At 32.8% G+C, this 11,002-nt stretch overlaps 1 pseudogene; it reads left to right on the top strand.

Annotated features, from left to right (window-relative positions):
- Positions 1–6,505: 6,505 nt before the first annotated feature.
- On the top strand, positions 6,506–8,553 carry LOC121210135 (GDSL esterase/lipase At5g33370-like; annotated as a pseudogene).
- Positions 8,554–11,002: the final 2,449 nt, after the last annotated feature.

Here is an 11,002-nt window from a genome sequence, read left to right as displayed (position 1 = left end):
AGCCGCTTCGGATCGTCAAAAGTCGTATGCGGATTTGAAAGAAAAGACATTGAATATCAGGTTGGATACAAAGTATTTCTCAAAGTTTCACCCTGGAAGAAGGTGCTTAGATTTGGTCGTAAGGGCAAATTGAGTCCGAGGTTCATCGGTCCGTACGAAGTATCCGAACAAGTTGGACCAGTTGCATACCGATTAATTTTACCCCCTGAGCTTGAAAAGATTCACAACGTTTTCCATGCCTCGATGCTTCGACGATATAGGTCCGACCCGTCGCACGAAATCACTCCATCTGAGATCGAGATTCAGCCTAAACTTGAGTTATGAAGTGAAGAAAGGTTCGCATTTTGATGCGTGAAGTAAAGGTTGCGAAATAAGAAAATCCCATTAGTGAAGGTGTTGTGGCATAAACACGGAATTGAAGAAGCCACTTGGGAACTTGAGGACTCTATGAAGGATCGATATCCAAAATTATTCACCGGTAAGATTTTCGGGGATGAAAATTTCTTATGTGGGGGAGAGTTGTGACAGCCCTAATTTGACCCTAGTCGGAATGTGGTTTCGGGACCACAAAACCGAGCCATAAAATTTAGTTAAAATTTTATTTGCATATCTTATATGTGTGATAGTACTTGTATAAAAATTTGATGTTTTAATTTATCTTAGGAATGTGAATTTTGCTTGAAAGGATCTAGTTGAGAGACTTAGAAAATTATGATAGGTAAATAAGTAAGGACCAAATAGTATTAAAATAGGAAAGTTTGGGTTTGCATGTCAAAGTGCCCAATTCATGTTAAGTGGCCGGCCAAGCATGGTTCCATTCCTCCAAGTTTATGTTGTTTATTATTTAATATTGGTAAGTAAATTAAATAAATTAAAGAAAGGAATTAAAAAGGAAAAGATGAATAAAATAAGGAGGACGAGGGAGTGTTTCATCTTTTTTTTCTTTGGCTATTGCCGTGAGTGAGAGAAGGAAGTGAGATTTGGTTATTTGATTTTGGCTTGGAAGATGGCTAGAATGAGGTATGTATTGAATGATTCTTGAAAATCTATGCATGTTTGAGATGGTTAGTTCAAATTCTACTCATCCTATAGATTAGACTTAGGATTTTGAGGTTGAAATTCGGCCAAGAAGCTTGAAACTCTTAGTAGAGTGTTAATGTCATTAAAATGGATAGTAATGTAGGATATGGTGAGTGTTAATTGCTTTTAACTTGAAAGTTGAGGTTAAAATGGGTTAAGTGATTGCCGAATCTAATTTAGGGGTGGAGGATTGTGTTCATGTTATATTGGATAGGTAGAGGTTGTAATGAGGTTGAAATTGTTGAATTGTTAGTTGGGTAACAAATGAAGCAATCGGCCATATGGGGTAAAAATGGGATGTTCATTTTAGTTGTTGTTTCATTTTTGTGAGAAATGGGTCAAGTGTTTCATGAGATATTTTGTGATTAGATAAATTAAAGGTAATAGTATAGTTGATGTATATATATAGATATACATATTCAGCCATCACTTAGGAGCTTATGTGATGTTGAGTTTAAGCTTTGCATATTCGGCTATATATACATATATATGTAAGCCCATTCGTGATATTACCTAGGACTATGTATATATATAACCGACAAAAAAATGGGAAAAACTAGCAAAGGTGATTGCCGAATGTCCAAGTATGCATATGCATGTGTGATTGGATTATTGAAAGTATGGTAATTGCATAAGGTTATTAGCCGAATAGCTAAGAACATAAGGTAGCAAGATAAAAATTTTACCATGCCGTCCTGTATGTCATAAAATCATTAAAATGTGAATACCAATATATGTAGCAAAGCGATTGAATGAGTTAATTTATTTGTTTAAGCTCAAGATCCTAAAGGAGAGGCGTCCAACAAGGGGAAATCGAAGGTCATCGAGTAGCCGACTTGGAATTATTTTACCCAACACAAGGTAAGTCATTAAGCATATAGTTGGTATTGATTTAAATGATCGTAATACCTATGCAATTGTGTTTAATGAGATGAAATATACAAATGTATATGTATGTAGAGATGAAATTGTCGAATGTAAAAAGGAAGTGAAGCGTATAGAGTGGCTGGTTTTCGGTACTAAGTGTGCGGGCAATAAGTGTTCACAGTTGTGAGATTGGCACTAAGTGTGCGGGCTTGAAATGCATGGCACTAAGTGTGCGAGTTTAAAGTACATGGCACTAAGTGTGCGTGGTTGATTATTAAGCACTATGTGTGCGAACCCACTATATATATATTTTCTATCAATTATTTATATTAAGGGTGGCGACCTTACCGAATCGATTTGGACAGCGAGGAAAGGGTAAGTACCTTGAGTTCATGGCTAATAGGTGCTATGTTTATATTTGAGTTGGCGTGGTAAGTTTGAACCTATGTGATGATTATAATTGAAGTCACGTACATAAGGTTCAATCGTGGAATAGGTGAAAAGTTCGTTTAGTTATATGATTGTAACGAAAATAAAATGATGTATGGAAATGCGTCCTCATTATTCTAATTGAATAGCGTATGAATGTCAATGTAGGACTTGGAAATGAGATTGAATCGTAAGGTCTAAGAAACTATGGCGTAGTTCGGTATGGATGGAGTACTTAGCCTCATTCGTTGTTTCCTCTTGTGAAAATTTGTATTAATGGATGGTAGTAATGCTTATGACTTACTGAGTTATATACTCATTCGGTGTTTGCTTTTCACCTATTTTAGGTTTCTATGGACTCGACTGTTTTGCGTACTCGGGGACCGTCATCGAAGTCATCACACCGGCAGCAATACTTTGGTATTTTCTTCTTTTTTGTTAGGAGAACATTTCGGCATTATAGGCTATTATGTTTTGTTGAAATTTGGTATGTAAACTTTTAGCCTGCGAAATTGGCATAAATGTTTCGTTGGATTTGTTCTATGATTTTGGACACAAGCTTGGTAATTCGTTTTTGGTTGATATTGTTGAGGCCTACTGGGTTATTATGATAGGTCATGTGATTATTTTCGGTGTTAAATCATGATTGGTATAGTGTAGTAGGGAGATGCTCGTGATGATTAGCCCTTTGCTGCTATCATGGTCATAATTGTAACATTTTGATGAATTATAGTTAGATAAGGAAAAATCATGAAATAGGCAAGTTTGTTTAGTAACAGATCTGACAGCAGCAGTGATATAGATTGAAAAATCACTAAAAATAGTAGAAATGGAATTAAAATAATGAATAAATTATGAAATCGAAGCTTGATGAGTCTATTTCATATGGAAGAAACGAAACGACCATATAGCTGTATGTTAGGAGTTAATTAAATTCTTGTGAGAACAGGGCCAGAGGCAATTCTGGATCCCCTATTTGACTTAGAAAATTCTCACGTAAATTTTATGCGAGATAATTAAGAGGTCATTGCATTTATTGTACAAATTCAATTATCGAGTCTAGTTTCATTAGAGACAAACGGCATAGGCATGAAGCCATGTACAGGGAGATATTAAATCGTAAGGTACAGAGGTCAGTGTAGTCGAACCTTGAAATAGGGGAGACTTTAACAAATAAACTGTACTAACTGGCCTGACCAAAAATTCTAAAAAAAATTCCCCCCATAAAGATATATGAGTCTAGTTTCGGGGAAAATTTACGGAATTGGATTCGAGTTTTCATAACTCAAAATATTTTTTTTAAAGTGACCACGATACAGTAGCCAGCTGCCTGGAACAAAAAAAAATACTGGGAAATAAATGAAGTAAGCCGGTAACACCTCGTGTTCGATTTCGTACGGCCATGAGTTCGGGGTGTTACACTATGAGTAATAAATTTTTGTAATTACTAGACAATAATTGAATTTAATTACCAATTATTTAAGCCCTAGTTAATATGTCCGATTGTCTCTCTACGAGCTTATGATAACTTTGAATGTATTACAGGATAAGAACTATTGATTGTAACAAATGAAATGTCGTATGAGAAATAGATTGCATGCATTAACTATATGCAGGAAATTTATTTTCTTGAGAAGGAAAAAAATGACTTAGAATTAATTTAATTTCTTTAGATTATTATTTAGTGGTTGAGTAAATTAATAACAAGTCCAAGTGGGAATTAAAAATTAAATTTGCCATCGTATTATTTTTATTCGGGACAATTAAATTCATTTTCATATAGATTTTAATACAGTAAAACTGACATGATTTTAATGAATCAGAATTAAGTATGTGAATTATTTATTGAATTAATTATTAAATTAATTTTAAAATAATTAATTTTGGAAGAAATTTAATAGTTGGGTCAATATTTATATGGACTTGTTTTAATTTAATTCAAGAGAGGTAAACACATATAATTTAAACTAAATTGGATCATCCAACTAATCCACCAAGGTTAGTGATTAATTCTACTTTTTGAGGTTTGATTATGGATTTGTAAGATTCTAATTGCACTCATCTAGAAAATTATAATTCAAATCTAGAGGTTGTTTTTCGATTTTAAGATATTCACATAGAGTAAATCGACATCCCCCTTTGGAAGTCTCAGTTTTCATCTTGCATTCGATTCTTTAGACTCTTAACATTTGAGAATTTGAGAATAGCAAAGAAATCATTCATTGAAAGCTTAAAGGATTTTAAGTTCAAATTAGATTGATCGGACAAATTCTAGACCTTTTCTAGACCAATTGCAATTTCAACATCTTCCGAGCCACGAAACACATTTATTTAATTTGGCTAGATTTATCACTTGTATAGTCCAATATTTTACTTCTTGAATCTCGAATAGACTAAGATAACATATGAATTTGATATCTCATATCAACTCATTTGAGCAAAGCAATGCATTTCTAATCTTATTCTATCAGCAGGTCTAAGACTTTACTCCCTTATGTAGGAGGAGAAATCCTATCTTGGTCACCTGTATCCCACTATATAGTTTTTTGGTATATCAAACAACAACCTTTATAGTACATCTAATTACGAAAGGCATTTGACTACATCAAAATATATGACTATTGATGTTGGGAACTATGGTGACCTCAAGCCTAAGGATCACATACACCATTATCATCATGAGAATTGTTGTGACTATCATATAATAATCCAAGAAGCGTTCTCACGGCAAGACATTCTTGTACATTGTTCTTCTAACATGTACATATGTGTTGACTTGATATCTCATATACATGACAACATCTTGTCATCAATCAACCGTATGCCAGTCTTAATATATAAAGTTGTTTATGCTTACAATAATACTGACTAAGGTAATTTAAGAATAAAATCAATCGCACGTTAGGACATCTATCATACACACGTCACATATATTCGTTTCCCAGACATGATAGCTCAAACATTAAGACCTATTTAAGAGAACCTCTGATAATAAGACATGAGTAGATCAACCACCTTAAAGGGGGTTGGAACTGATGAATGAGCGACATGTGGTACCTTGGGAACTATTAGAGAAAACTCCCATAAAGGCTTCCATAAGATTGATTGAACTCTTGCGAATTAATCAAACATGTTAATTATTTTTTGTATTCTTTATGTTCGTTTTACGGTGTATGTTCGGGTTTGTGACTACCTCTCTTAATAATGTTCTAAGATTCGCACCAGCATCTCCCCTTAAAAATATAATATATCTTACAATTACGCCCAACACTTATTGGTTACTAATTACTATTTTTAACTTTGAAATTTTTTTTATTCACAAATTTAAAAACATAAAAAGGGTAAAGAAGGGTCCACCAACATAAAAACCGACAATGGCAGTCTTGTTGTTGGATTTACTTTTGGATCCAATAAATCCATGTAAGTAGATGTACTTCTTGGTGAATATCGATGAAGATCTATCCCAGAGAATTAAACTGTCAATGTCACTATAACTTATGCCACTTACATGTAGGTAAGGGTCATACGGTAGATTAAAATCCTTAGGAATTAAACCCTAAAATATGATTATTATTATTATTATATTATTATTATTATTATGTATGTGTTTCTTCTATAGCTATTTTGATTTGATTTTGGTTATATATAAATTTATTAATTCAACTATATTTGTAATTCTGATCTTTAAAAGTAAAATCTTTAATTAACGTAAGTTTTGAATTGAATCCTAAACAACCTTTTTTATCCTAAAAAAAGTTATTGAGAATTAGAAATAGAACAGAATCGAAATTCATTTAGCATTTTTTTTCTCTCTTCCAGAAGGATTTCCTTTCGGGGAGCGTGGTTTAAACAAGAAGGATTGATTCATAGGATATTTTTTTAATGTATTAATCAATGTATTTAAAGGGAAAAATAAATAACCATGTAAAATAGAAGTTTGAAATTTATGCACAGCTAACGAATGACATTTGCAAGCTTCAAAACATTGAATTATTAATCAATTCAAACATTAGAAGTAAATGATCAACATACACACCTACCAGTACTCTATTGGTTTTGTTTCTGTAGGCCATGTTTTCATCTTGACAAGAACCTATCTATATATAACCAATGCCTAGTGATTCACAGCAAACCGTAGTCTCCATTAGTAAACAAGTAGCTTACTACTGTATTATTTTCTCATCCTGCTTTTGCTAGCTAGCTAGCCTGCTTCCATGGCACCCTCAATTGTTCTTGTTTCATGGATGGTTTTAGGCCTTGTAATGGCAACTTCAACTATTCAAGTTGAAGCTGCCAGGGCATTTTTTGTATTCGGTGATTCCCTGGTTGACAATGGCAACAACAACTTCCTAGCAACCACTGCTCGAGCTGATTCCCCTCCTTACGGCATCGATACTCCCAGTCGTCGTGCCAGCGGTCGCTTCTCAAATGGCAAAAACATTCCTGATTTTATCAGTTGGGGCTTCCCTTCTTTTTACCCTCTTAACTTTTTCTCTTTATTTATCATGATAATTCAATTGACAATAATGTATATGTATGTGCATATCAGGTGATGCACTTGGTTCAGAGCCAACATTGCCCTACTTGAGTCCAGAACTCAAGGGAGATAGGCTACTTGTTGGGGCCAACTTTGCGTCAGCTGGCATTGGAATCCTCAATGACACCGGAGTCCAATTTGTATCTCTTTCTTCATCTTCTCAAATTCCATATTTCTTTAATATTTCAACCCCATAATGCCTAATTCTTGTTTTTTTTTTCTTCTTCAAAATGGTACATTGTCAGATAAACATCATCAGAATGTACAAGCAATTAAAATACTTTCAACAATACCAGACCAGGTTGGCTGATCTTGTCGGATTCGAGGAAGCACAGCGGATTGTAACGATGCACTTGTGCTCATCACTGTCGGCGGCAACGATTTCGTGAACAACTACTATTGGTTCCATTCTCTCCTAGATCTCGCCAGTTTAGTCTACCAGATTATGTTCGATATCTCATCTCTGAGTACAGGAAACTTCTAATGGTAAATTTTGTCTTCACGTTGTGTCACATTAAAATTACTGTACTTTGAAACTGTTACTTGGAGATTTGTAGCTTACAAATTACACTGCAGAGGCTATATGATCTAGGAGCTCGGAAGGTTCTGGTGACTGGGACCGGACCAATGGGTTGTGTTCCAGCAGAATTAGCCATGAGGAGCCCAAGTGGTCAATGTGCCACTGAGCTGCAACGAGCTGCAGCCTTGTATAATCCACAATTGGTTCAAATGATAAATGAACTCAATAGCCAATATGGTGCAAACATTTTCATTGCTGCTAATACAGAACAGAAAACCAATGACTTCATTAATAACCCTACAGCCTACGGTAAGTTAATCCATAATTCAATATTCATTCACTTATTCTATTTTATAAACAGGATGATGACATAAATAATTGACTTAATTCCTAAGTTTGCATCCAAAAGAGAATATTAACAATTAAGACTAATGAATGAGGCATTAATTAATTAGATAAGAAGAAGAGAGATGCTCCAAGATGGGGACAAGAATGAACAACAAAGATGTGTGCCATTTTGTTGACCTCATTAAAGTAGCACCCAAATTTTATTTATTACAACCACCTAACTCCCACGTAAGACCATTATTAATTAGAATGAAAGCTACCAAAGATATTATGGATTTTGCCCAAATTTTATAACCCTAAAAAAGGCATCATATCATCAATTGTAACATGATGAATGGTTTAACACAATTAATATCTTAATGTTTGCTTGTTTTGTTTGCAGGATTTACAACATCAAAAGTAGCTTGTTGTGGTCAAGGACCTTATAATGGTTTAGGACTATGTACTGTGTTATCGAATTTGTGTCCAAATCGAGACGAGTATGCTTTTTGGGATCCATTCCATCCATCAGAAAGGGCTAATGGGATAATTGTTGACATGATCTTGGGTGGTTCATCAAACTACATGAGCCCCATGAACCTTAGCTCCCTCTTGGCTTTGGACTACAACACCAGGACTTAATTAATTAGGATTTTATTAAGGACTGTGTTATATCAATGTCGTTGCTTGCTTGCCATGGATGCATTTAATCATTATCTTCTATTGCGTTTGAATAAATTGCAATTATGTAATGTTTCAGAATGTTTTTATGAGTAAATAATTCGTTGTATTATTGTCTGTTTTGGCATAATGACAAATTAAGTTCTTAATGTTTATATTTTTGTCAATTTGACCCTCATTTTTTAAGTTAAATGTGACTCTCAACCTTTTAAAAAAATTTTAAATTTGACAACCAATCTTTCAAAAAGAGTTGAATTGTTATTTTTAACGGAAATGTCCGCCGAAACTTAAATTTTTAAACATGGAAACTCGTATTATAATTCATGTATACTTCATACAATTTTTTAATGAATTTTTAAATATTTTTTAATTTTTAATTTATTTTTATTTTTTAAATATTTTATAAATTTTAAATCATTTATTGACTTGATATATAAAACAAATAGTATCATGTCAGTATAAACATATCAGTATAAAGTATATGTGGATTTCCTTAAAGGTTGCCATGTCAATATCGTTAAAAAATTAATTTTTTAGTTGACATTTCTTTTAAAAAAATAATTTGAGAAAAGTTTGAGGGATAAATTTAGCAAAATATAAAAATTAAATTGACAAATAATATCTTTATTTTTTTAATATTTATATTATAAATTGGAAAAAAAAGCCTTAAATTTATCAAAATGAAATTAAAATAATGTGTAATTCTAATAACAGAAAATTGCATTAAACCAGACAGTGCGCATGTAGACAAGAGTGCTTGATATTACAAAGAAGAAGTAATGTTTTACCAAACAAATTACTGCTAATTAATAAAGCTCACATGCAATGCAAAAACCTCGCATATATTAAAACCAACAAAATATATTGTTATTTAGCATTTATTAGGACAAAAAAATTAGACTTGTCCATTGTCTTGATAATTTCCAAAAAATAAGTAATAATAATTATAAAGGTAGCTAAGCTTTCCTTCAATTTTGGGCAATAATAATAAGATAGCTTAAGGAGTCAGTATCAAAACTATTTTAGGTACTCCTTTTTAAATTTTAGATTTGCCACAAAATCTTTGTTTGGATTGAAAACTTTGTTTCATAATAATCCGATATATCAACATTATATTAATTTGGATGATTACACTTTATGTCCCTATCATTACCCCACCCCACTTAATTTTAGCCTAAGCAAATTAATAATGTGTACGGATAAACATTTCAACATACAATTATAGAATAATTACTTTAAAATCAGACATTTCCATAATTTTGGTAATCATCATTTCCAATCATTTACAAGTAAAAAGATGTGAGTGAAACCCAAATGAAATTAAAAAAGGAAAAAGGTATTGGATATGAATTTGAAAGGGTAGGTACACCAAATTTACTGGACTTAAATGTTGGAATGGTCTTCGTGTAGCCAAAAAGGCAAGAGAATCAAAACCGGGTGTAGGGTGAATTAAATTTGACCAATTCATATAATAGGAAATAGAGAAAATAGTTGCCGACGGTTAAAAACCTAAAACCAAAAATCATATGAAATTAAATCAACTGATGATGGATTTCTTAAAAGAAATAGGAAAAAAACGAAACAACCTTATCCACCACAGCGGCGGCTCATTACTTTGGTTGGTTCCTATGTTGTGAAGGGTTGGCATTTCATATATAATGTTGACGTAGGCTACTGGATGTTTAAAATTAAATCAAAGCAGTCATTGATTTTGAAACTCAATTTGAAAAGGTGTAGTTATATAGATTTAGGGTTTAGCATGCTATTTCCCCAATGGCTTAATTAATTTTCAGAACATGAGCTACCACTTCCTGCTACATGTGCAAATATTAATTAATCTGTTTGCTAAATATTAAGACATCAACTTTTGATTGCTTCCATATGTTTTATTTATTGCAACGACTATGGGCTGTGCAATAGAATCTCTCTTTTGGACTGAAAAAAATCTCAAAACTCACTCAAAATAAAGTAATTTAATAATTTTTAAACACTATATTAAAAAAAATATGATCTACATTTAATTTTTTTTAAAATACTATTAGAATGAAACATGCATGTAATATACATATTATCTTTTTTTCCAACATAATATCTATAACATTAATGGAAGGAAGGTACATGATTACTATTGATAAAGCACATTGCAAGTATTGTGGTTTGAGGGTGACATGTAGGCCTTTTTGTTTTTACTTGTCTAAGGCTGGGTGGGAAAAAGGGAGAAGGAAGAGAGGGAATGAAGAATGGAGAAGAAAGAGAAAAAGAGGAGAAAGGAAGGGTTTATAATTTAAGCATTTATGTTATATAATTGTCTTTTTTTCTTTTTCTTTTGTCTTTACATTTTCAAAGTACCTATCGTAGCAAAATCAGTAGTTAACCGTTCGCATTCTGTAGGTACATTAAGGAAGTTGATATTGGCCACAAGTTTTAAAGTTGCTCCATATTCAGGGGCAAGGATCGAACCATTGACCACTACTTAAGGTAGGAGAGACCCTTGCTATCTCACCTAACTCCCGTGGTTTATGATTTATCATTTGATCATTTTTGTTAAAATTATAAATGGA

Source organism: Gossypium hirsutum, chromosome A11, assembly GCF_007990345.1.
Source record: "Gossypium hirsutum isolate 1008001.06 chromosome A11, Gossypium_hirsutum_v2.1, whole genome shotgun sequence".
NCBI lineage: Eukaryota > Viridiplantae > Streptophyta > Magnoliopsida > Malvales > Malvaceae > Gossypium > Gossypium hirsutum.
The sequence above is the reverse complement of the archived record's forward strand: the minus strand, read 5'-3'. Positions and strand labels throughout refer to the sequence as shown.